General features: G+C 33.1%; 1 long non-coding RNA gene and 2 pseudogenes across 1 annotated transcript; 2 read left to right on the top strand and 1 right to left on the bottom strand.

Moving 5' to 3' along the window:
* Positions 1–7,682: 7,682 nt before the first annotated feature.
* Positions 7,683–14,163, top strand: LOC120203151 (annotated as a pseudogene).
* Positions 14,164–15,808: 1,645 nt separating this feature from the next.
* Positions 15,809–22,839, top strand: LOC120203148 (annotated as a pseudogene).
* Positions 22,840–23,008: 169 nt separating this feature from the next.
* Positions 23,009–23,750, bottom strand: LOC120203145. The gene is made up of 4 exons (XR_005523789.1): positions 23,667–23,750; positions 23,462–23,527; positions 23,216–23,292; positions 23,009–23,135 (listed from the first exon to the last, which is right to left on the bottom strand). It is a non-coding gene; the product is annotated as an uncharacterized LOC120203145 (long non-coding RNA).
* Positions 23,751–23,844: the final 94 nt, after the last annotated feature.

Below are 23,844 nucleotides of genomic sequence, written 5' to 3'. Positions count from 1 at the left end.
TATACTCGAAAAACTAGTCGACGTTCGAGTCGGTTTGGTTCTATACTCGAAAAACTAGTCGATATTCGAGTTGGTTTGATTCTTTGTTTACTGGAAATCTAGGTCATTGTTCATCATACCTCACTAACTCTTCTCTTTCTGCATTGTAATTTTATGAATGGTTATGTATGTATTTTCCATGCATGTGTACACACATGTATGTATAAACACTTTTGTAACATCATTTGGTTCGGTTTTATCTTACCGGTTCAATTAGTCGATCAGTTTGATCCGATTCTAACAGATATTACTTTGTTTGATAGTTGGATGTTCGTCTCGTGAAAATTTTAAATTTATATGTAATTAAAGTATTTTTTATATTTTTTCTTGAGGATTTATTTTCACATTATCTAAAATTTTAATATAATTTAGGTAAACTACGCATTTAGTATATGAACTATCAGTTTTAATCTGTTTTAATACCTAAACTTTGATTTTTTTAAAATTATATTTAACGTTTTTTTTTGTTTCATGTTAGTAATTTGACACTAAAATCTTAACGTGTTTAATACTTAAACTATCAGTTTTGATCCAGTTTAGTACTTAAATTTTCAAAAAAAAAATCAAAATTTAAAGTTAAATTTTGAACGAAATACTAAAATGAAACAAAAACTAAACTTTATGTATGGTTTTGAAAAAATTAAGTTTATATAAAAAAATGGACTAAAATTAATAGTTTAGGTATTCAACATGTAATTTAACCTATGATTTTTAAAAAAGGTAAACTACGCGTTTAATATCTAAACTTTAATTTTTTAAAATCATACCTAAAGTGTAGTTTTTGTTTCATTTTAGTATGCCACGGTTAAAAGCTTAACGCGTCGAGTACCTAAAGTATCAGTTTTGGTTTATTTTAGTACCTAAACTTTCAAATTTTTTAAACTTAACATTAAATTTTGAACATGATACTAAAATGAAACAAAAATTAAACGTAAACTTTGGGTATGGTTTTGAAAATTGAAAGCTTAAGTACTAAAACGGATTAAAATTTATAGTTTAGATACTAAACGCATAATTTACCCTTTTTCAAATTCGTACCCTCTATAATAAACTTCTATATTGAGAGAAAAGTATATGATAATATAATTATTAACAGCGGGACCCTGAAAATTCATGAACTCTGCACCCTGTATGTGGCTTGACTGCTCCCTGTTTAGCAGATGAATTAATAATTATTACAAAATCAAAATTAAATTAAATTTAAAATTCACACAAATATTTAAATATCATACGAATGAATCTCGTAATCTCAGTTTTATATCTCATTAGTGGAAAATCATACTGTACTTTAAAAAGATAATCACAAACTCCGAATATGAAAAATAGGATAATTCCGAATATTAAAAGTTACAAAATAGTCTTTCGACTATAGAGAGTTGTTTCGTTGAATCTATCGATATTTAAAAGTTACAAAATGACCACCTGACTATTTATTATGTTCCAAACTCGTCATATTTCATTAAACTTTTGATGGTAGTTTGAGTTGTACGTTAACATGCTGACTGAGATGTGATAAAATATGATCTCATAATCTCAAATGACTATCATATCTCAGTCAACATGTTAACGTTTAGCTCAGGCGATCATTACTTTTTTAATTGAAAATGATAAGTTTGAAATATAATGAATAGTCAAGTGATCATTTTATAAATTTTAATAATCAAGGGACATAACAAAATAACTTCCTATAGTCGGGAACCATTTTGTAACTTTTAATAGTTAAAGAACTCAATAAAGCAATATCTTATAGTCGATGGATCATTTATATAATTTACTCTAATAATTATTACAAAATAGAAATTAAAATAAATTTAAAATTAAAATTCACACAAATACTTAAATATCATATGACAAATCTCGAAATCTCAGTTTTGCTTATATAATCAGTATATCATTAGTGGAAAATCACACTATACCATAAAAAGATAATCCCAAACTCCGAATACGAAAAATAAACAAACAAACAAACAAACAAACAAACAAAAAAAGAGGATAAATTACACATTTAATACATAAATTATAAGTTTTGATTTATTTTAGTATCTAAACTTTTTATTTTTTTTTTAAAATTATGCTTAACGTTTAGTTTTCATTTCATTTTAGTACCTTGTCGTAAAAAATTTAACGCGTTTAGTACCTAAACTATCAATTTTGGTTCATTTTTATACCTAAACTTTCAATGTTTTCAAAACTTAATGTTAAATTTTGAACGTGGTACTGAAATAAAACAAAAACTAATGTTTTTAACAGTGTGGTACTAAAATGAAATAAAAATTAAACTTTAGGTATGCTTTGGAAAATAATAAAAGTTTCAGTACTAAAACATATCAAAACTGATAGTTTAGGTACTAGACACGTAATTTACCCAAAAAAACTTAAAATGACATCACTTTCATTACTTTTAAGGTAAATTAGGCATTTAGCACCTAAAGTTTTAATTTTTTTTAAAATCATACCTAAATTTTTGTTTTTGTTTCATTTTAGTACTCGTTCAAAATTTAACGTTAATTTTAAAAATTGAAAGTATATGTATTAAAACGGACCAAAACTGATATTTTAGGTGCTAAACATGTTAAGTTTTTAATGACGGGTACTAAAATGAAACAACAACTAAATTCTAGGTATGCTTTTGAAAAGGTTGAAAGTTGAGGTACTAAAACAAACTATAACTCATAACTCAGATACTCAACGTGTAGTTTACCCCAAAAAACCTTAAAATGAGAATGACAAATCAAACTTTCATTGATTTTCATTTTCACTTATGTTCAAATAGCCCTTTTCTTGTCTTCACACTACTCCTCGAAGAAGACGATGGCAACATAGAAGAAGCCCGTTGCTTCTTCAACCTCAGCAACTCTTTCCACAACACCGTGCATCTCGGCGGCCGCGGCGATAACTCGTCGTCTCCGAAGAAGAGCCAATTCGCCCTCCTCTCCTCTTTCTTCACCGCTTTTCCCCCCTCTTCCTCGTCAACCTCTTCCCTCCGAATCCCGTTTTACCGTCGTGCTCCTCCCGGCACCGCGGCAGTACTCGACAGAGATGCTCGCCGGCACCACCTCTTCCGCCGCCCTTCGCCTTCGACTCCTCCTCCTGGGGTCGAGAATGAGGGTTGATGGAGATGAAGTTGCTTTCGTCGAGGAAGAAATCACTGGAGAATGAGACCCGGGATGTCAGAATGGGTTCGGTGGTTGATTTTTTGGCCATTTGTTTTGGGATTTCTGGGAAATATTATGTGTTCTGATATGTGATTTTATAGAGGAGAAGAGGCTCTTTTGCTTTAAATCCTCCATAGTTATGGCTTTGGAAATTGGGGAGGACGATGAGATTATAACAATGGAGTAATGTTGTCTGCTAAAGACGAAACAGGTAGCTAATAGGATTAGTTGAAGGAGTATAAAGCTTTGTCTTCTGCTTTCAAAGCCAACTAAATTTAAGCATGGACTTTTTTAGGCTTACATATACAATAATTGCTCAAATTATACCGTTTTTTACGAATATGTATCTAAAGTATATTTAACTCATTTCGATGTCTAACGTTATAAATATTATCACTTTAGACTCAGAATCGTCAATGGCGTTAATTATTTCGTTAAATGACATATATCTCGAATCCTTGTAATTTTTAAATTTTTATTTAAATTAGAAACTTAAAATATAATTTTATTTAAAAACTCTGAAAACATTTGAAAATCTTAAAGAAAAAATTCAAGCTTTGAAAAACTTTATCCCAATCCCTATACCCACGCCGGTTACCTCCGTTCGCCGCCATTACCATCGACAAACCTCCAACCAACCTAATCGCCACGGATGACCTAATCACGCGACGTCCCAACCACATGAAACCACCCTAATCGAAGATTTAAACCGACGACGTCGAAACCCAAAATTGCAAATTGAAACAGTTGACAGCTCCGATGACATGGACAAGGACGTCTGACAATGACTGCGTGACACGTGTGATTTAACTGCTTTCAATGGTATTTACATCCCGGTATCTAAAATGGTAATGTTTATAACCTTAAACACCGAGAAGAGTTAAAAATATTTTAGGCACCTATTTGTGAAAATCGTTATAGTTTGAGCACTTATTTTATATTTAAACCTATTTTTATAATCATATGTATTCGATTTGATTAATCGATTAACTTTTAAAAATCGATGTTAAAAAGGTTTAGTATGAGACAACTTTTTCAATTCAATTTTTTAAAAATAGACTAGTGCAGTAATACATAAAATAAGGATAAATATATTTAGTACTTAAATTATCAGTTTGGTTTGTTTTAATACATAAATTTTTGTTTTTGTTTCAAAATCATACCTAATGCAGGATATTATTAATCTATATTCTATAATACCACACAAAATGATAATTAAGCATTTGACAAAATAAACGTGACAAATTAGACATTTTAAAGTACCAATATTACATTTGATTTTTATCTTAAAAATATATGTACCATATTAGATATTTTGTTGGAGTATATGTACCAGATACAATATTATCCAAAAATAATAAGATCAAGCCAATAATTACTAGTATTTTTAATTCATGTCATTTCAACTTTAAAACTTCTTTAAATCCCCCCCTCCCCAACAAACAGATTAAAAGCAACTAACTTTGCATTGATTATTGCACCTAAAATCCATTTAAAATTACTTTATTTTCTCCCTATTCTTTCTGACAATAGGTTCGAGCAAAGTTGTTAAATTAGGTATTCATATTTATCCACCATAAATTAAGTATTTATAGAACCATATAATAACATGGACATGTGAGGCTTTTGGGTACCACTGATATAAATACGATAACGGGTTGATTCAAGTGATAAGTAATTTGATATCATTTGAGTAAGTTTTGAGTTCCAGTTCTTGTGTATGCATAAATTTTTTTCGTTAAGAGACTCATTCATCAAAGTCAGGTGTGCGTAGGGATGGACACGAGACTCGAACCCGAAGGGTACCGACCCGACGGACTTGAAAAATAATGAAAAGTTATCTTATATATTTAGGGATAATTACAATAATAATTATCTCTATATATTATTTTTTCAATATCCTTATTTTATTAATTTTTATTCAAAAAATAATATTTTTTATAAATATATTTATTTCAGATCGAATTGAGTCGAGTTCGGGTTTTATTTCAAAAATTTGAATCCGATTCAGGTCAGGTGAAGTCACCCTTAAACTCGGGTCAGGTCGGTTTAGGTGGAGGATATATATTTGTTGGGTCGGGTTGAGTTGACCGAAAATCCGACCCTACCTGAACCATGCCCATCCTTAGGCGTGCGACGTGGATCGGTCTGAATTAGTCATCTCAAAACCTTGAAAATCAGAAGGGAAACCAAAAAATAATAATAAATTTTATTAAAAATAATATTTATAGAAACATTTTAATATTGAATTTGATTACTATTGTTAGTTGTAATATAATTTAAATTAGTTTTTTATTTTTTTGAAGTAAATTATTATTTATATACTTATACAAAAATTTAAATTAAATAACTTATTATTCTTAGGCCCATTTGGTCAAGGGGGACCACGAACTTGTTTTCGGCTGATTTTGGGGAAATACAATTCATTGGGTATAAAGTCACAGGCCGAAAGCATGAACACTAACGCGGCCAAACCGTGCAATGAACAGCAGGATCATTCTTGATCCATAATTTATGCACGAACCGAGCGGTTACAGTAGTAAAAGAAATATTATATTTTTTGAGATTTCGGGTTTGAACATCATAAATATTAAAAGTGTAAGCGTTCAATATATTATGTATAAAAATACTGTATCGATACATTAAAAATTGTGATGCCTAAAAAATAGATCAGGGATCAAAGTGAATATATTACGTCAAAAATAAAATTAGGGTAAATTACGCATTTAATACATAAACTATCAGTTTGATATGTTTTAGTATCTAAACTTTTAATTTTTCAAAATCATGCCTAACGTTTTAGTTTTGTTTCGTTTAGTATCCAACCGTTGAAAATCAACGTGTTTAGTACCTAAACTATCAATTTTGATTCATTTTAGTATCTAAGCTTTTAATTTTTTTCGAAACTTAACGTTCAATTTTGAACATGGGTACTAAGCTTAGGTACTCAAACGGATAGAATTGATAGTTTAGGTACTAAACATATAATTTACCTGAAAATAATGATAATTATAGATAATAATTTGGTAAAGGCGTAGCTTCCAACTCCGCGCCACCTTACCCACGACTTGTTTTTTTTCTTTATTAATATTTATTAAGTTATTTATGTTGGAATGAATTAAAATTTCTAATTATTCTGTTGACTTTATTATAATTTTAATTAGTCCTTAAATATACCTTTGTACAAATCTGTTTAAGAAAATTTCATGCTTAACTATGATTTTAGTCATTTAATTATATGAAATTTATGATATAATCCTCTATTTTAATTTTTAATTAATCTACAACGAGTATAAGGTATAATTTATTCAAAAGATTCTTAATCATTTGCATTGGCCGAAAATAAGAGGGACTAGTGGGGTTATGACCCCTGAAAATTTAAAAAATTATAATTTAGACCTTAAAATTTCTTAAAAAATAATTTGGCCTGCTCGATTTTTAAAATCTAGATTAAACTTTAAAATTTTTCAATGTTCATAATTAAAGTTCCTCTCATAATTTTTAAAAATACCCATTAAATTTCTCAAATTTTCAAAAATTTTAGTTAGACCCTTTTTTTAGAAAATTGTAAACTAAACCTTTTAAATTTTTTAATTAAACCTCTTAACTTCTTAATGTTTTAAATTACCCCAAACTCTATCACTAAGTTTTGCCGCTTATCATTTGACAAATTTAATTTGATTCGCGCATTTGTACTCTAATTTTTTGGTTCCCCTCCCAGTTCCAAAGTTTCTCATGATTAATCCGGACTGACCCGAATAGCACATTTGACTTTGATGGGTGAGTCTCCCTGCAGATTTTTGGCATACATAAATATTCGAACCCGAGACCTTCCTTTAGCAAAATCAAGTTGCTTACCACTTGAATCGAATCCATAATCGCCATCAGTTTTAATTTGGCATACACAAGTATTCGAACTAACCCCAATTGGTTTATGACTCAATTTTAATTTTCTACAATATAATTTATCGATATTTATAATAGAATATTTGATATTATTGATATTGACCAATATTACAAGTAGAGACGGAACTAGAAATTTATTATAGCGGAGGATAAAATATATTTATTTTCCATAAATAATTTTTTTTAATTAAGAGGACCCAATAAATTTTTCTTTCTTTATTTTCTAAAAATTATATATTTTTTAATATTAATTGCTACTTAAAAAATAATTCGCGGGAGCAAGGCTTCCCTTGAGCCCTTATGTTCTGCCCATGATTACAAGAATCGAATCAATAATCGCCCTCATTGTTAATTTAATTAGTTCATTAAAACTAATGAAAATTAATTAAAAATAATAAACAATTGTTTAAAAAACAAAATAAATAAAAAATAAAAAATTCAACCGAAATGAACCATTGATTATATTAAACCAAAAGGGATTAAGTTTCAAATTTAGCAAAAATGATAAATATATATATATATATATATATATATACTCCATATGATTTGAAATCCTATTTTTACCCTTACTTTTGAGTATTTGATCACCTCCTCTCTCACCGATTCCTTTCCCTTTATTCAAAACCCTAACTCATCTGATTTGGGATCTCAAAATTACGGTTACTCGATCTTATCTATCTAAATTCAGGTAATAATTATTTAAATTTTATCTTAAACATTGTTTTCGTTTTGACGATTAATCGGCCGTTCCTTTGGAAATCTGTGTGAAGAAGGTTGATTTTTTTTGCTTTATTTTGATTTTTGAATCCCGAACGTTGATCTAATATGTACGTCAAGATTTTAAGATTTTTCTTCAATTTTTTGGGTTTTGCATGTGTTTGATTCGGATATTGTATTTTTTTAATGTAGAAGACGCTTAATAGATTCAATTTTTTTGGGTTAACTTGGATCTTTTTTGTTTTTTGGTTCCTTGAATTGTTTCATTATTAGGATTTATGATGCCATTCTTAGTAGTGTTAGGTATGGTTAGAGCGAATGAAATTGATAAATATCTTCCATTAGAAGGGAAATATAGCAAGATCAAGCATCTAAGGAATGGATTAGCTTGGTAGGATAAATTGATTGACCAAATTCTAACCTGTTGCTTTTTAAATATTGTTTTGAGCCTAAAGGTTCAAACTTCTATTTTTATGCCTTGAAATTAAGGGAGAAGTAGAACAGGTAAATAGGAATAGCATAATTTTGCATAGAATTTTTTTAGAAGAGTATTTTTAGTTGTTGTTTTTTTATTTCAGCTGTTATTATGTAGCAATTTCATTATTACACATGCTGAATTTCTGACTTTTATCAGGTTTACTTCAAAAAAGAAATAAGGAATGCCTTTTACACGGAATTGTCACTTGCAAGGAGGCATTTTCCAGGATAATTACCGGTACCCTTTCAATAGAAATAACTACAATAGTTACAGTTCCGATAACTACAGGAAAAGGAATGGGAACTGGAGTAGCGACACTACCAGATTTTTAACCATGCCCATGAGTACAGTGGCAGTTTGGGGAACATAATAGAGGTTATCAGCATGCACAGCTGAATTGTGCTCCTTTGAAAAGAAGAAAGTTTTCTGATTCACTTGGGGAGACAGTGGCAGAAACTACCCGCCGATAGCATGCATTGCCTTGCTGCTCCATCAGAATCCAGCAATGTCATTCCTCCGCCTATAAGATCAAATGCTGAACCCTCTACATCTGTCAGCAAAAAAACGTGATAGGTCATGTGGATGATGATGAATCCGTCTTCATGTCTAAGGATGAGATTGAGCTATGTTCACCTTCTAGAAGAGATGGTATCGATTCACTTCGTGAAACACATCTACGCTATTCTTATTGTGCCTTCATTCAGAACCTTGGTTTGCAGCTTGAATTGTGAGCCATCAATCTTGGATTCTATTTGGTTTACCTTGTTCTTAAAATCATTTATGCAATTTTCCTTATCATAATCAAATCTGTATTGTGTTTGCAGGCCACAAACTACCATTGGCACTGCCATGGTACTGTGCCATCGGTTTTTTGTTCGGAGATCACATGCTTGCCATGATAGATTTGTGAGTTTCAAATGCTTATGCTTAAGAAGTTTATTGCTCCCTTAGTCATGAAAAATTATCCTTTACACCACAAGTGTAGTTTTCAAACTTCAAAAGCAGCAGGCATGAAAGGTTAACAATGTTTCAAAATTATGTTATAAGCATAAGAAAAAAATTGCTGTTTGTGTAACTTAAGTTATGTTCCAGTCTTTAGACACCTTTTTATTACTGAATGCTATTCTTAAACCTTTTGTAAGGTTGATGCTCTCTTGCTTGCTTGACCTTGTTATATTTTCAATCTTTATTGTTGTCATATATATATTCTTTAATATTAATTTATGAAGCTATTGAGGTTTAGGTCAAGTTGTATTTTGCCATTTTTATCACCTCAAGGGAAATATTCATTTATTTATTTTAATTAAAAAGAATTATAAGTGATTTGTATGTGCTAGTGGTCTTAAAATGAAAATGTCATTGAGCATTAGCGGGCCATATATGCTAGTTTACTAACAGTCTAACACATTAACTCTGTTGCAGTTGATTGCTACTGCTGCTCTTTTCCTTGCTGCAAAGTCTGAGGAGATGCCTCGCCCTTTGAACAATGTGTTGAGAACTTCTTGTGAAATACTCCATAAGCAGGATATTACATTCTTATCTTACCTGCTCCCTGTTGTAAGTACTCTGGAATTTCTTCTGATTTTCCTTGCTAAGAAATGTAGATGGGATTTAGCTCTTTAGCAGGGTAAAATTGAAATGCTTTTAAATATATTTGCCTTTTGATTATTTTTCATCCTTGAAAAACATATTCCAACTATGATTAGACTGCAGCTTAGTGGTAGTGAAGCAAATTTGGATGAAATTCATGTGCATCAGCTAAATGTTAGTTTAGACTCTCAGCTTCTTTTCTTTAAGCATTAAATTGTGCATTACAGTTCAAAACGTTTTAGAGACAGCATGTGATTGATCCTGCATTAGCATTCTTCAGAAACATAAAATATTATGGCTTACATAAAAAGAGCTTACTGTTGTCCCTTGTGTTGAAAAGGCAAAGGGAAAAGACTGCAATGCTATTTTCATATGCTGACAGTAAATGAGTTGTTTGTTGAACAGGATTGGTTTGAGCAGTATCGGGAACGCGTGACCGAGGCAGAGCAAATGATTTTGACTACCTTAAATTTTGAACTTAACGTGGAACATCCATATGATCCTCTTACATCCGTTCTTAATAAACTAGGCCCTTCACAAACTGTCTTGGTGAACCTGGCATTGAACTTGGTCAGTGAAGGGTAAGATTATCTTTAATTCTTCAATGTTACTGATTTTCTTTTTTGAAGTTAATTTTACAGGTGCAATGTGTTTGTAAGGATTAGTTCCGTTAGTTTTAGAAGTAAAACTGACTGCTGCATTTGAACTTCACCTTGATGTAATACACAATGGTTTTGTTACATGTGCAATGATTATGATCCTTCTGCCTTTTCAGGTACCAATTTGGTTAGTTATTTTGTTGTGATGTTTGAATTATTTCGGAGTAATCTAAGAATAATGCTCATATATTGGGATGTGTTTTGTGGCTATGGTTGAGTAGCTTTTTATGCACTTGAAGTAATAGGTGTTCCAATCCCTTCAATCAGCTGTTTTATGGGGTTTCAAATTTAAATGGATTTGGGTAGGTGCGTTCAGTGCTGTCCCTATGAGCTGGTTCAAAAAATTAAGTTGGGTGTGAAGAAGGTTGTGCAGGTTATCTTCTTTTATATTGCCCAAAAATGTGTACTGTCCATAATTTTAATCTTTCCTGCAGCTACTATAGAAAGTTATCTGGTATGGCATATTGATTCTTTTGGCATGTCATATAATTGCAGGGCCATTACAAGATTAGCATGCACACCTGTATGATATTGTTAGCTGGCGGATTGATGTGCTGTTCATGGAAAGTTTTGTTTTTACATCTGATATTGAATTGCCAATTTCCACCCCCATCTACTTGGTCATGGCTATGAAAGCCACATGACCTAAAGAAACAAGTCTTAACATATTACTTTTTAACCCGGTTTTGTTTTTATAGTTCAGTTGATTAGAAACCACTCTCTAGAGTCCATAAAACTTTGAGTTTGTGAAATCTGGCTGCCTCCCTCTTCGTGTCCATTATTACCTGCAGAAAAATTATTACTTGGATGAGTCAGTAGTTGGCTTTTTAATGGCAATGCCATTCTAATGAAAGTTAAAACCAGTTTTTAAGAGTTGCTTATTATTTAGAAGCTTTAAGTTTTCCATTTAATTATGAGTCCTGCTGGATGTCTATCCGTTTCTGTCTGTGTTTCATTCAAACTTAAGAGTCTGTGTGCACACGTTTGGAATTTGAACTTGGATGATCATCAATCATTGGGGATGGATTAGATGCTAAAAATTTAACTGTTCTTCAGGTAGTATGGCATGTTGCAACTATTCCAGAATATCAGAACACAGTGATTCTCGCGTAGGGTTTCACCATTCCTTCTGACCTGGTTCTAAACCTTGAATCGATGTTGAATTCTTGGTATTGCAAAGTATAGAATTTGTTTGGTGTTTGGAAAGATTCTTGTTTCTGGAGAACATTGTTTTACTCCCTTCTTTGCTAGATTGAGAGAAATACAGACATGAAAGCTGACTCCTCCTTCAAGGTGGAGTGTGCAACCTAAATGGAAACTTATCTAAAGTACGTTACATATTTTTATTTGATGGAGGCAGTTGTGTATGCTCGATAAGTGTAAATGGCTTATAGCTTAGAGCACTTGGGTACCGGTGTGTGTATGACAACATTTGAACAGAATTGACATTGTGAAGCAGTCAGTTAGAAAAAATGCTGCCCTGTACTAGGATGGACTAGAATAGGCTCAGCCGAAAACTCACTTGTGAATTTACAGTCAATTAGACGTCATGAAACCTAGCTCAGAGGGCTGCGGTAATTAATTTCTTCTCACGCCTGGACTGGGAATATTGTTAGGGTGTGGTCTTTGTTGGGCCTTGTTCCTGTGACCATTTATGCATTCTGGTTCACACGACACCGTGTTTTAGTGCCTGTTATTTTTATGGAGGAATACTTTCCCCATAATCAAGAGTTCATCAGATATGCTTGGAAGTTATTTACCATAACCCCTGTTGGTTCTTCCACTTTCATACCGATGGGGGGTGGGGAGGCTATCTTTTTTAAATTTACGAAAAACAAAATATTGAAATTATAAATACATATATGAAATATGTTCCTGCGTGTGTACGCAGCTGTGTTTTTACCCAGTCATCAACTATTTATTACTGTCCATAGTAGGTACCCCAGTTTCCATATTTCAAGCTTTTTAAAAAAAATATTCTTTTTGACCCGGTTTTCCTTTCTATCCCTTTCTACGTTTGAAGTTGTGGTTGGTTAACAAGGGGCATCCGGCTTGTTCAAAGTATTTTTCGGGTACTACAGATATTATATGTTACAAGAGTGGGTGACAAATATAGCCTATTGCGTCATGTCTTACCTCAGTTTAGATTTTAAGATTTTAAGATTTCTTCATTTCTTATTTTTTTGGTTTCCCCTTGAGTCGTGGTTTACTAACAAAGGACATCTGTATATACTATTTTACAATGGTGTAGATAATAATCCAGATATATTGCTCATAGCGTCATCTCTTGCCTGCCTTAGTTCTGTGTAATTGGTGTTGTGGCATGTATGTTCGTTAACCATGAGCAGTGATGCATGCTTGTTGACAAGCCTGTTCCGATGACTTATGGGCTAAAGAGCCTTGCTTCATATCTACATTGAGCTCTACTCTGTCCCGTATTTGTTTTGTGTATGCTGCTGGACTTAGAAGCACTGCAGATTGGACTGGAACTGGTTTGTTCTCTAGATGGATGTAACATTTGCTATAGTTTCATAGTCTGTGAGCCATGGTGCCAGAGATTCTTGGAATATATTCTACCTGGTGTTGCTTCCATTGGTAAGGAAAATTGACTTGTTCTTTTTCACTTCAAATCACTGTTTCGATCATATCTTGTAGTAGTATTTGTTGTTGACGTGTGGTTGTGGTGATATGTGCTAAGTTCTTGAAGGTGTTGCCTGTTCGTTTCTTGCTCCCCTGGTTTGTTATTGTTTATGTCACTCTGCATCTAATAAAACGATGATCGCCCTCATGCTCTAACTTTCCTTCAGTTGTTAATTTTATTGATGCGTTGAGGTGTGACATCTATTTTGCAGGCTCAGGAGCTCATTGTGGCTTCAGTTCAAGCCCCACATTGCTGCCGGAGCTGCTTATCTTGCCGCCAAGTTTCTAAATTTCGATCTTGATTCTTACCACAATATGTGGCGAGAATTTCAAACAACTCCGGCTATTCTCCAAGGTAATCCTTACATTAGATTTGCAAGCATGTGAGAATCCACATTTTTTCATTTGGTCATACAAAAATCTCTTGTATGGAAAGGTCCATTGCTATGCCAATTCTAGTGAAGTGCATAAACACAACCTTGTGGTGTTAAAAGCAATGTGAACCGGTAAAACTCACTCGAGAAAGCCTGAACTAAAATCAATCCGTCCAAGCCCATTAAGACCTGAATTGACAAAAAAATCGAAGACCTTAATTGAATGTAACTCGAGAATGTCATGCGTAAAATGTAAAATTACGTGCAACTAATCCAAACTTACGCGATTATCAACTCTAACTTGATTTATCTATTGCTTATAATGCAATGTAATAAATCTCCGTTTGATGCTTGCAGATGTCTCGCAGCAGTTGATGGAGCTGTTCTAAAAGGACAATAGTGTGCATCTTCTTTTCGGATTTATCGGTCACATAGCTTTCGGATTTATCGCTCACTTAGGTTTCAAAATTACAGGTTAAAAGTGTGTGTATATATGTGGCCACTTGACTCGTGCAGTTGTATCTATGCGATCTAAATTATCAGTCTGTACAACAGAAACAGAACGAGTGTCGGGTCTTTTGAGTAAGGTCGGAAGTTCGAATTAATGCCTACTCACTCATACTGCAGTGTACAATCGTTAGTGTTCGAATACGGGACCTCTAGGAATAACAATAATTTCTTTAATCATCGAGATAATTTGGCTTATGCATTATGATCTTTTGATTGATGAAAATCATTATTGTTTGTTACAATATAGATGTGCTAAGTTACGATATTGAGTCCATATATGTATGATCTATATGTATATATGGATGATGAAGTAAACATAATTGCATAAGATAGCATCTCCTCAAAAGAGGAATTTCATTTTAGGTCCCTTTAAATTTCTCATTTTTAAGTTGGTATATGGTAGAAATTACATATCGTCTCTAAAATATAAAATTTTATTTTAGCTACTTCAAGAATTATGAAGTTATAAACTAATACATTCACATAATTGTATTTTGGCTCCTTAAAGATTTATAATTTTTTAGAAAAATAATTGGTTTTTTCTCGTTCAAGTTTTATCATATGTGTGTTTTATTCGCATATATATTTTGTTTTCAATTCAGTATTATTTTAAATAATTATATTCGCGATTAGTTATGTTAGTAAGATAATTTTAGTGGTTAAAAATAATGTTATTTTTTCTATAGGTTATGAGTTTGAGCAGCTGTGTTTACATGGTGTGTGTATATTTTTTGGTATAATCACCGGCAATCCGATTATTGATCGACTAATTATTTGAGTATTTTTTTGAATTAAGATTAAAATAATAAAAATGTAAAATGGGGAGTGCTGAATTCAATCAATTCAGTATTATGCTGATTAAAAAATTCACATTATCCGTGAGTGATTAAAACTAAAATGTTACATCTCAAATAATTGAGTGATGAAATTGTAACATTTCATAGTTTAATAGTAAAATTAAAAATTAATTAGAAGTTAAATGACCTATTGTATAATTTTACCGTAGTGTGTTTTTTTTGCCTGTTCGAATGTTACCCTATCGACTGTTTTACAACAATCGACAAAATGGAAAAAAGTGGAGACAATAAACATTAAAAAATTTAAGAGGGTTTTATAGTTTCAAAAATTAGATTAATTAATCACGTAATAAATATACGAGTAATTATGATTTAATCCATGTGATTTATTTTATAAATTATAATTGAATTAACATTTAACATCTAAACTAATAATTAGGTATAAGAAATCTAATTGATAAGATATTGACACTTAAGGATTCAATCATAAAATTTTGGAGTACGAGATTAATTTAGAATTGGCTTAATATACTTTTACGTGTTTAAATTATACCTCAAATTAATTTTTAGTACCTAATTTTCATTAGAAATAGGTCCTAATTTTTTTTTGTTACACTTTAGGTGTATATCGTTAAAAAATCCATTAAGTGACACGTGTCATGTTTATATTTTTTATTTTTTAAAATAAATATATTTAAAATAATCTGAACATGACACGGGTCACTTAACAGTTTTTTTTTAAAGTAGACACCTAAAAGTGTAACAGATAAAACATTAAACACTTGTCTTTAACGGAAAAATTCTTTAAGCACTAAAAATTAATCTGAGGTATAGTTCAGGTACCTAAAAGTATATTAAGCCATTAGAATTTGGGTTATAGATAGAGGACGTTAAGCGGAATTTAAACTACAATAATAACAGTCACGCTCAATCGGAATCTCTGTCGTTCAAATTCCAAGTTTTCCAGTAGTAAAATCTTCTCTTCTTAATTTGTTTATGAGAGCTTTGATTGTGGAGTGATCTCGTGGAAGCCCAGCTTAGGAACTTTTAAGGTTCAAGAGATCGATCGATTTGGCAGATCGATCGATTATGTTATCGGATCATTTCGAAAACGGAACGGAACCGGCGAGGGTTGCTTGGTCTCGGCTTCCGAATACAGATGAAGGTGAGCTCGACGGAGCCGGAATCTTGAGTACGGCTACAAGCAATAGTAACGGCGTCGAAAGCCTTGATTATGAAGTTATTGAAAATTACGCTTATAGAGAAGAACAGGTGCTTTTTTGTAATTCATAAAAATTACAGCTCAATTTTCTTTTTGAAGTTATTGAAAAACCTTTTTTTCAATATGTTTGTTCTGAAATTCAATTTAGGCTCAAAGAGGAAAGCTTTTTGTTATATAATGCGGGCGTTAAGTGGTTCTTCGCTTTGCTAATCGGCATTGGTAAGTTGTTTCTCTTCATTGGGGAATAAAGGTCGAAGAGAATTTCTGTTGTTTTTCCGATTTTAAGATGTACTTCGAGTGATGGTTTTGAGTTGGGGATGAGTCGCAGATATTTTAGTTTCATTTATTTACTGATTTTTTTAGACTACTACCTGCTTAGAAATACTTATAACTTCAGAACCATATCGGTTGCTTAAGATTATATGAGAAATAGAGCGTTTTACTACTACTTGACCTGGAAAATTAAGAACTTGTATGTTGTACTGCTTTGAGTGATTCTTTTTATTATCGGTAGTGAATTCTTGTACTGTTTTTACAACATGGTATTCGGTAGTGTGGATGACATATTTTCTTTCAATTGATTTCAGGTACTGGATTAGCTGCTGTGTTTATCAATATTTCTGTTGAGAACTTTGCTGGATGGAAGTTTGCCTTGATTTTTAACATAATACAAAAGTCATACCTGGCTGGTTGTTAATTTACATCTTTATCAACTTAACTTTAGTTTTCTTCTGTATACATCATCACCCAATTTGCACCGGCAGCAGCAGGGTCTGGTATACCTGAAATCAAGGGCTATTTGAATGGTAAGTTTATGTTTTTTTTTCCCCATTTGTTTGTTCCTATACACATTATTGAGCTATCCCTAAGTGTTGAATGAGCTGATGATCCTATTCTTATCTTAACCATCAGGAGTTGATATTCATGGTATCCTTCTTTTCAGAACTTTGATTGGAAAGGTATGATGATATTGCCAGTATGATGTTGCAACTGAGATTAATCATAAATCAGTTTTATAGTTCACATGACTTGCGCTTTCAATAAAAACACTTAAAACATAAGATTTTGAAAATCCTATGAATTCAGATTGGGGGTTTTATGGTTTATCAATCAACATTCATGTTTTTTAATATCCCTCTACTATTTCATTTTCTCATTGTAATTTGCAGATATTTGGAAGTATTGGTTCTGTTGGAGGTGGTCTAGCTCTGGGAAAAGAAGGTCCTCTTGTCCACACTGGTGCTTGTATTGCTTCTTTACTCGGACAAGTAAGCAATTAGCTGTAGAAGTATGCTAATGTTAGGGTATTATTTCAGCTCATTTTTCCCTGAAATTTCATGATTTTATCACGTGACCTTATTACTGGTCTTAGAAGTTGTTCTTACGGTTTTCCTTACAACCATTTGTTTGTTTCAATCTTGGAATGCAATGTAGTGTATTTTAACAACTGTCTCTACGTTCTTCTGCCTCCAAACTTGAATGTTCCTGATTTTGCATGCCTGTCATCTCTAGAACATGCCATACCTGCTAATTTTATTTCCAAGTTTTATTTTGACTCAGGGTGGATCCACAAAATACCATCTGAGTTCCAGGTGGCTTCAAGGTTTCAAGAGTGATCGGGACCGCCGTGATCTTGTGAGTATAAGAGTAACTAATCAATTGATACTTATGGGAATTCCTTTATTTTTATTTTTTTTTTGCGTGTGTAGCTGTTAAAAAATGACTGCTCCTAGGGTATATTTTTACTCCCTGACTTCCAAATCATTATATTTCTGTATATGTTTCACTCTCTTTTTGTTGTAATTCCTAGTGGTTTTTGCTCTAATTGGAACTTATATTTGATTATGGTCTATCATTTTTCCTAACAATAAAGGTTATATACCTCTGAATTTTCTGATTTTGTATATTTATTATGAAATGCTTCGAAAAGGTGACCTGTGGCTGTGCAGCTGGAGTTGCTGCTGCTTTTAGAGCTCCAGTTGGAGGTGTATTATTTGCATTGGAGGAAGTTACATCTTGGTAACGGAGTTCTGTTCTCAACTACTATTTAAATATGCACAAGCATGTTTAGGTTAGGACTAAACTGTTCTAATTAATTTTCTTTTATTTCCATCTTATATTCAGTTAAACAATTATATTTTCCTTTCCATTCATGTGTAAGTGTAGATATAGATCTGTATGGGTATATGTTTTGTGCTTATGCATATAGCTGTATTCAACTCTAACCTAAACATGTGGCATGTCTTTCCTTTGAAGGTGGAGGAGTCAACTAATGTGGCGTGTCTTTTTCACTTCTGCAATTGTGGCTGTTGTGGTGCGTGGTGTGCTATGGGATGGTGTAAAAGTGGAAACTGTGGACATTTGGTTCTGGTGGCTTCATTATGGGATATATCCGAGTTAGTATCTTCCTCAAGCTCTTGTACATTAACTCCGCAGACATTTTACTTAGCTTTAAGCTTACCGCTTCAAAACATTTTATTCTCTTTTTTTCATCCTGTAGTGGTCAAGAGGACTATTCTTTTGAGGAATTATTGCCAATGACACTTATTGGGGTCACTGGAGGTCTTCTAGGTAGAGCTTTTGAATTGGGTTTCCCATCTATTCTATATTTAATCTTAGTTTCTTATTTCTTAGGTATCTTTTTATTAATATTTATCTTTCTATTGAGCCCAGGAGCTTTGTTTAACCAACTTACTATATGTAACTCGCTGGAGACGTAATTATTTGCACAAGAAAGGGAATCGAGTTAAGGTGAGGAATTCCTGTAACTGTAGAAACTGCTTGGATTCTCAATTAGCATATCTAATGTCTTTAACTACAACATCCCGCCTACTGGTGTCCAAAAAAATTATTGCAGATATATGAAGCATGCCTATATCTGTTTTAACGTCAGTTATATCTTTTGGACTACCACTACTAAGAAACTGCAGTCCATGCCCAGACTCTGATCCTGGCTCTGAAATTGAATGTCCAAGGGCTCCCGGAGTGGATGGGAATTATGTGAATGTAAGATATGCTCATATAGTTACATACTGTATGCATCAGCTTGATGTGCATGATATGCAAGAAATTTCCTTACTTTTCCAGTCACGATGCAGCTTCCCTTTGATAAATGCTTTTTCTGTCCAGTTTAAATATATTTTGGAAAAATGACTGGTTTTTCTTTGCTAGTTTGTCAGATAAAAATTACTACCAAGAGAATAATTCAAGCTTGACTTGTTTACTGTAGGGACAAAGAAAAGCAGCATCCGAAGTTAGAACATAGAAACTTGAGAAAATCTTTGTCCTTACTTTTTGTCTTCTAGGAAATATATCTCAAGAGCTATCATCGTCATACATATATATTTCTTTTTCCGATGAGTTTTTATCTTGGAGAGGGAGAAAATATTTTGTTCTTTAAATCTCTCTTTTTTAAGTTTTGATTGTTAATTTACATTGCGGTTATTTTTCCTTAATTTGATTTAATGTTATCTGCAGTTCTACTGCAGTAAGGACAAGGAATACAACGATCTTGCAACTATCTTCTTCAATACTCAGGTCTCTAAATCTTTTGAGATACATCCTTTCCGTTGAAAAACCTACTGGCCCTTTAGTTTCTATTTTAACAGGTTTTATATCTGTCACAGGATGATGCCATCAGGAATTTGTTTAGTGCAAAACAATTCATGAGTTCAGTGCCCAAAGCTTGCTGACATTTTTGGTAGTGCTCTGTAAACTTGTTGACTTCCTTTCAAGTATACTTATAATGTATTTTAGAACCTTATTCCTTACAAGTATACAACTGAACTCATGAGCCAATTTTTTTTACCCCTGAAATCATTTGTGATCTGGTTTTTTTTATCCCTTTGAAATGATTTTATCAGGTTATGTTCTACACCTTAGCAGTAGTGACATTTGGTACAGCTGTTCCAGCTGGCCAATTTGTTCCTGGAATAATGATAGGATCAACATATGGCCGTCTTGTTGGTGTTTTGACTGTTAACCATTACAAGAAGCTCAACATTGAAGAGGGAACGTAAGTAAATTGTTTGCTTATATCCATATCTATACTCATAGCTATTACAGTTTTACTCACTTTCTACACTTCATTAAAATCCATTTAGAAGCTCGGTCTCAGCTTCTCCTCTTGAGAGCAAATGATGATTCATGTGCATAATGAAAAAAATTGTTATAGACAGCAGAAGAAGAAATAAAGCTGAAACTAAATTAAGAGACTGTAATTAGTCTATTTAATTTTGAAATATGCTTGTTGAGTATGTGTGTGTAAAGATATCTTAATTATGCAATTATCGCTGCCCATGATATGATCTATTTTGAATGTTAACTATACGGCGTTTGTAATTGCTTTTCTACCTTCTGTTCCCAAGAGTCTCACCTTTCTTGTTACATATCTCACAAATTCAATGCTAAAGTGTTTTATAATTTGGTGGATTTGCAGATATGCACTTTTAGGAGCTGCTTCATTTCTTGGGGGTTCTATGCGCATGACAGTATCTCTGTGTGTCATTATGGTCGAGATCACAAATAACTTGAAATTTTTACCTCTTATTATGCTTGTTCTTCTCATTTCTAAGGTATTTATTTGAATAAATGTAGCTTTCGCTGCTTCTCACTTGATGTGATTTAACAAGTCCTTGCTCTTTTTTCTCCCAGGCTGTTGGTGATGTTTTCAATGAAGGTTTATATGATGAACAAGCACGCTTGAAGGGCATTCCATTGCTGGAATCAAGACCCAAGTATGAGATGCGGAAAATGACCGCTAGGGAAGCCTGTGGGAACCAGAAGGTTTGTTAATCGACCCTTTTAAATTAGTTTCGCTGGCAAAGATGAACTATTGTCTCAAAAGTAGATATGATCCGAGAATTATGTGAAAAATCATGTTCAACAGTACAACTTTGACCTGGTCCTATTGGTTTGACTCCCAAGCCCTAAGCAGCTTATATTCCTACCTTCACAGGTTCTTTCACTTCCTCGGGTTGTAAAGGTTGCAGATGTGGTTTCCATTTTACGGAGCAATGAACATAACGGCTTTCCTGTAAGCTGAACTCCATATTTCTTGTTTCTCTACTTCAGTATGAGCAATTTTGAAATTTGTTTAATTTCACCTGCCTAGGTGATTGATCACACGAGAAATGGAGACCCACTTGTCATTGGACTTATGCTTCGAAGGTACGACAAAATAACTTATTTTTGCTCCTTGATGTTTCAGTCTTTATTTTGTAGAGCCAATGCACACTCAAAAGAATTAACTTCTGCATTTGTTGTAATGCAGTCACCTACTGGTACTTCTTCAATCCAAGATTGATTTCCAGCATAGTCCTTTACCTTGTCATTCCACGGGCGGACCCAGAGCAATTAGGTGAGTCGAAATTCGCTATATTTAAGATTTTATTGTCACTGTCTTTTATTCGGTTAAGCTTAAAGCTAAATGGGTCCCCATTATTACAGGCCTAATTTCAGTGAATTCGCTAAACCCGTTTCGAGTAAAGGAATATCAATACGATATTTATCTTAGTTCAGACGATTTAGAAATGTACATAGATCTTGCACCATTTTTGAATCCTTCGCCGTATGTTGTACCCGAAGATATGTCTTTAACAAAGGTGAGTTTTTCGATTTCATCTCAGATTAGCGTTTGTCAGCTATGGTATATGTCTTGTATCTTATCAAGTTTCACTGTTTGTGGGTGGTATAGGTCTACAATCTTTTCCGCCAACTAGGATTGAGACACTTATTTGTTGTTCCTCGTGCATCTCGAGTGATCGGTGTGATCACTAGGAAGGATCTTCTGATTGAGGAGGTATTTCGAGCTGCAACGGGCCATCAAATTTTTCTTAAACATTCAACTCGGATCGCAATAATTGAACCTTGATCTTTTCCCATTGCAGGAAACTGTGAATTCAGCAACTATGGAGCTCCAGTCTACTAGTGTAAGGTCTCTACGCTGCTTTACTGTTTAGTGATTTAATTTCTGCCGTCATGACACCATTTCAGTACCCACATGGATTTTAAGTTAGAAAAGGGATTGTTATTTCGAGTCGATGTCGGCATAAGAACTGAACTTTCCTTCCCGAGGAAGGAAAGCCAGTTTGGCATTGTTTGAATAGTGTTTTAAGATTGTTTGGTTTAAAATCGAAGTGTTTAGCATTGCAGTCGAAAAGTGTTTTAAATAGTGACCCCGCAATGTGTCTGTACGATATCTGATCCTAATTAGTCGATCAACAGATCGGATATCTATGATTTAACCCTAACTAAAAGCACTTTTGGTATGAAAATCTACCCGTTTTCATTGTTTTTGGTCCGAAAAGTGCTCAACTTCAATCACACTTTTGAAAAGTAATGGAAAACAGGGTCTAAGATGAGATCACAATTTAGACATTACACGACAAAAAATAACATGAATACCGTAGTATTTATACTAAATGAATGGCTAATGTATGCATGTATGTTGATGTATATTTACATGTATATTTGGGTATGGAAGAGGTCAGGGACATGAGAGAAGATCGGCGGTAGAGAATGGTGCAGATTTAGAGCGGCCGCTTCTGAACGGCCTTCTGGTTCAACGTCAGAGGTGAAGATCTACTCCTGCTTCATTCTTCAATTGTTTTTGTGTTCTAACATCCGTCTACCTCGAGATCAATTTTTTTTTTCTACATGGATTTTCTCCATGAATCTCATTAACTCACTTGTATCATATTTTTGTAAAATATATATTGTAAAATGAAAGAAAATGTGTGTTTTTTTTTGCATTTTTATGTGCTTCATTGTTTGGCCTAAGACCTTATGGTACCCGATGGCCGCATTGGATCTCGCATTGTTTGGTTAGATTTTTTACAACGGGTGGCAAAAATGTAAATTTAATAATGATTTTGAGAAAAATATTCTGACTACACAAAATATTCTTCGATCTGTCCCCGACTACGTGAAGAAATCAATCCTATGGTTCAACATATCTGATACTCCCAAGTTATCTTCAGCTCGCATCTCTTTGCATTGCTCGAGTTATTGGTTCTTGTAAATATTGGAGTGATATCAAGATTGCTTCCTGTTTGTGGAGATTATTAAAAAAATTGACTGTGACTACATGAATTTGAGAGTACACGAACAATTAGGCAAAAGAAATACCTCTGTTCGAATTGTTCGACTTCCTTGATGCGGACACGTGTTCAAATACAAGTCGAATATGTCGCGGACATTTTTCCCTGAGCCAAAGAAAAACTTGCTCAGTTTATACTGCACAATTCACCCTAATTTTGAACCGAAATCTTAACTGCGAATGTTTTATTAGGGAAGGTCCTTGTATCTGGAAAGAAAACGAGACGGTACTGTGAATCGCAAGGACAAACCGAGGCTAACCGTCTTCCTATATACCTTTAATTTATGATCTTCATCTACACTCTTCTCCCCCCAAGTTCCACCAAAAGCAATTAATAATGCCTGTCATATTACAATACAATCAAAGTCGAGATGTATCGTGGCACGAAACACTCTATGTTTGTGTATAATTGCTTAACCATCAAGCAATGGATACAAACAAATTAATGAATTAAAGGGACCTAATATGAAGAAAGTATACCTAAATGCAGGTAAATTAAGCTGTGATGAGTTAACAACTAGTCCATGCTCTGATGTACCAATCAAGTGATCATATCCACCCTGCACGACATTATAGAAGCTATCCTGCTGTTAGCGGTTGTACAAAAGAAGAAAATTAAAAGGGATTAGGCAATTTAAACTATGTTATCGAAGTATGA

Source organism: Hibiscus syriacus, unplaced genomic scaffold (genome assembly GCF_006381635.1).
Source record: "Hibiscus syriacus cultivar Baekdansim isolate YM2019G1 unplaced genomic scaffold, ASM638163v2 tig00009055_pilon, whole genome shotgun sequence".
NCBI classification, from domain to species: domain Eukaryota; kingdom Viridiplantae; phylum Streptophyta; class Magnoliopsida; order Malvales; family Malvaceae; genus Hibiscus; species Hibiscus syriacus.
This window is presented reverse-complemented; position numbering and strand designations above follow the sequence as displayed.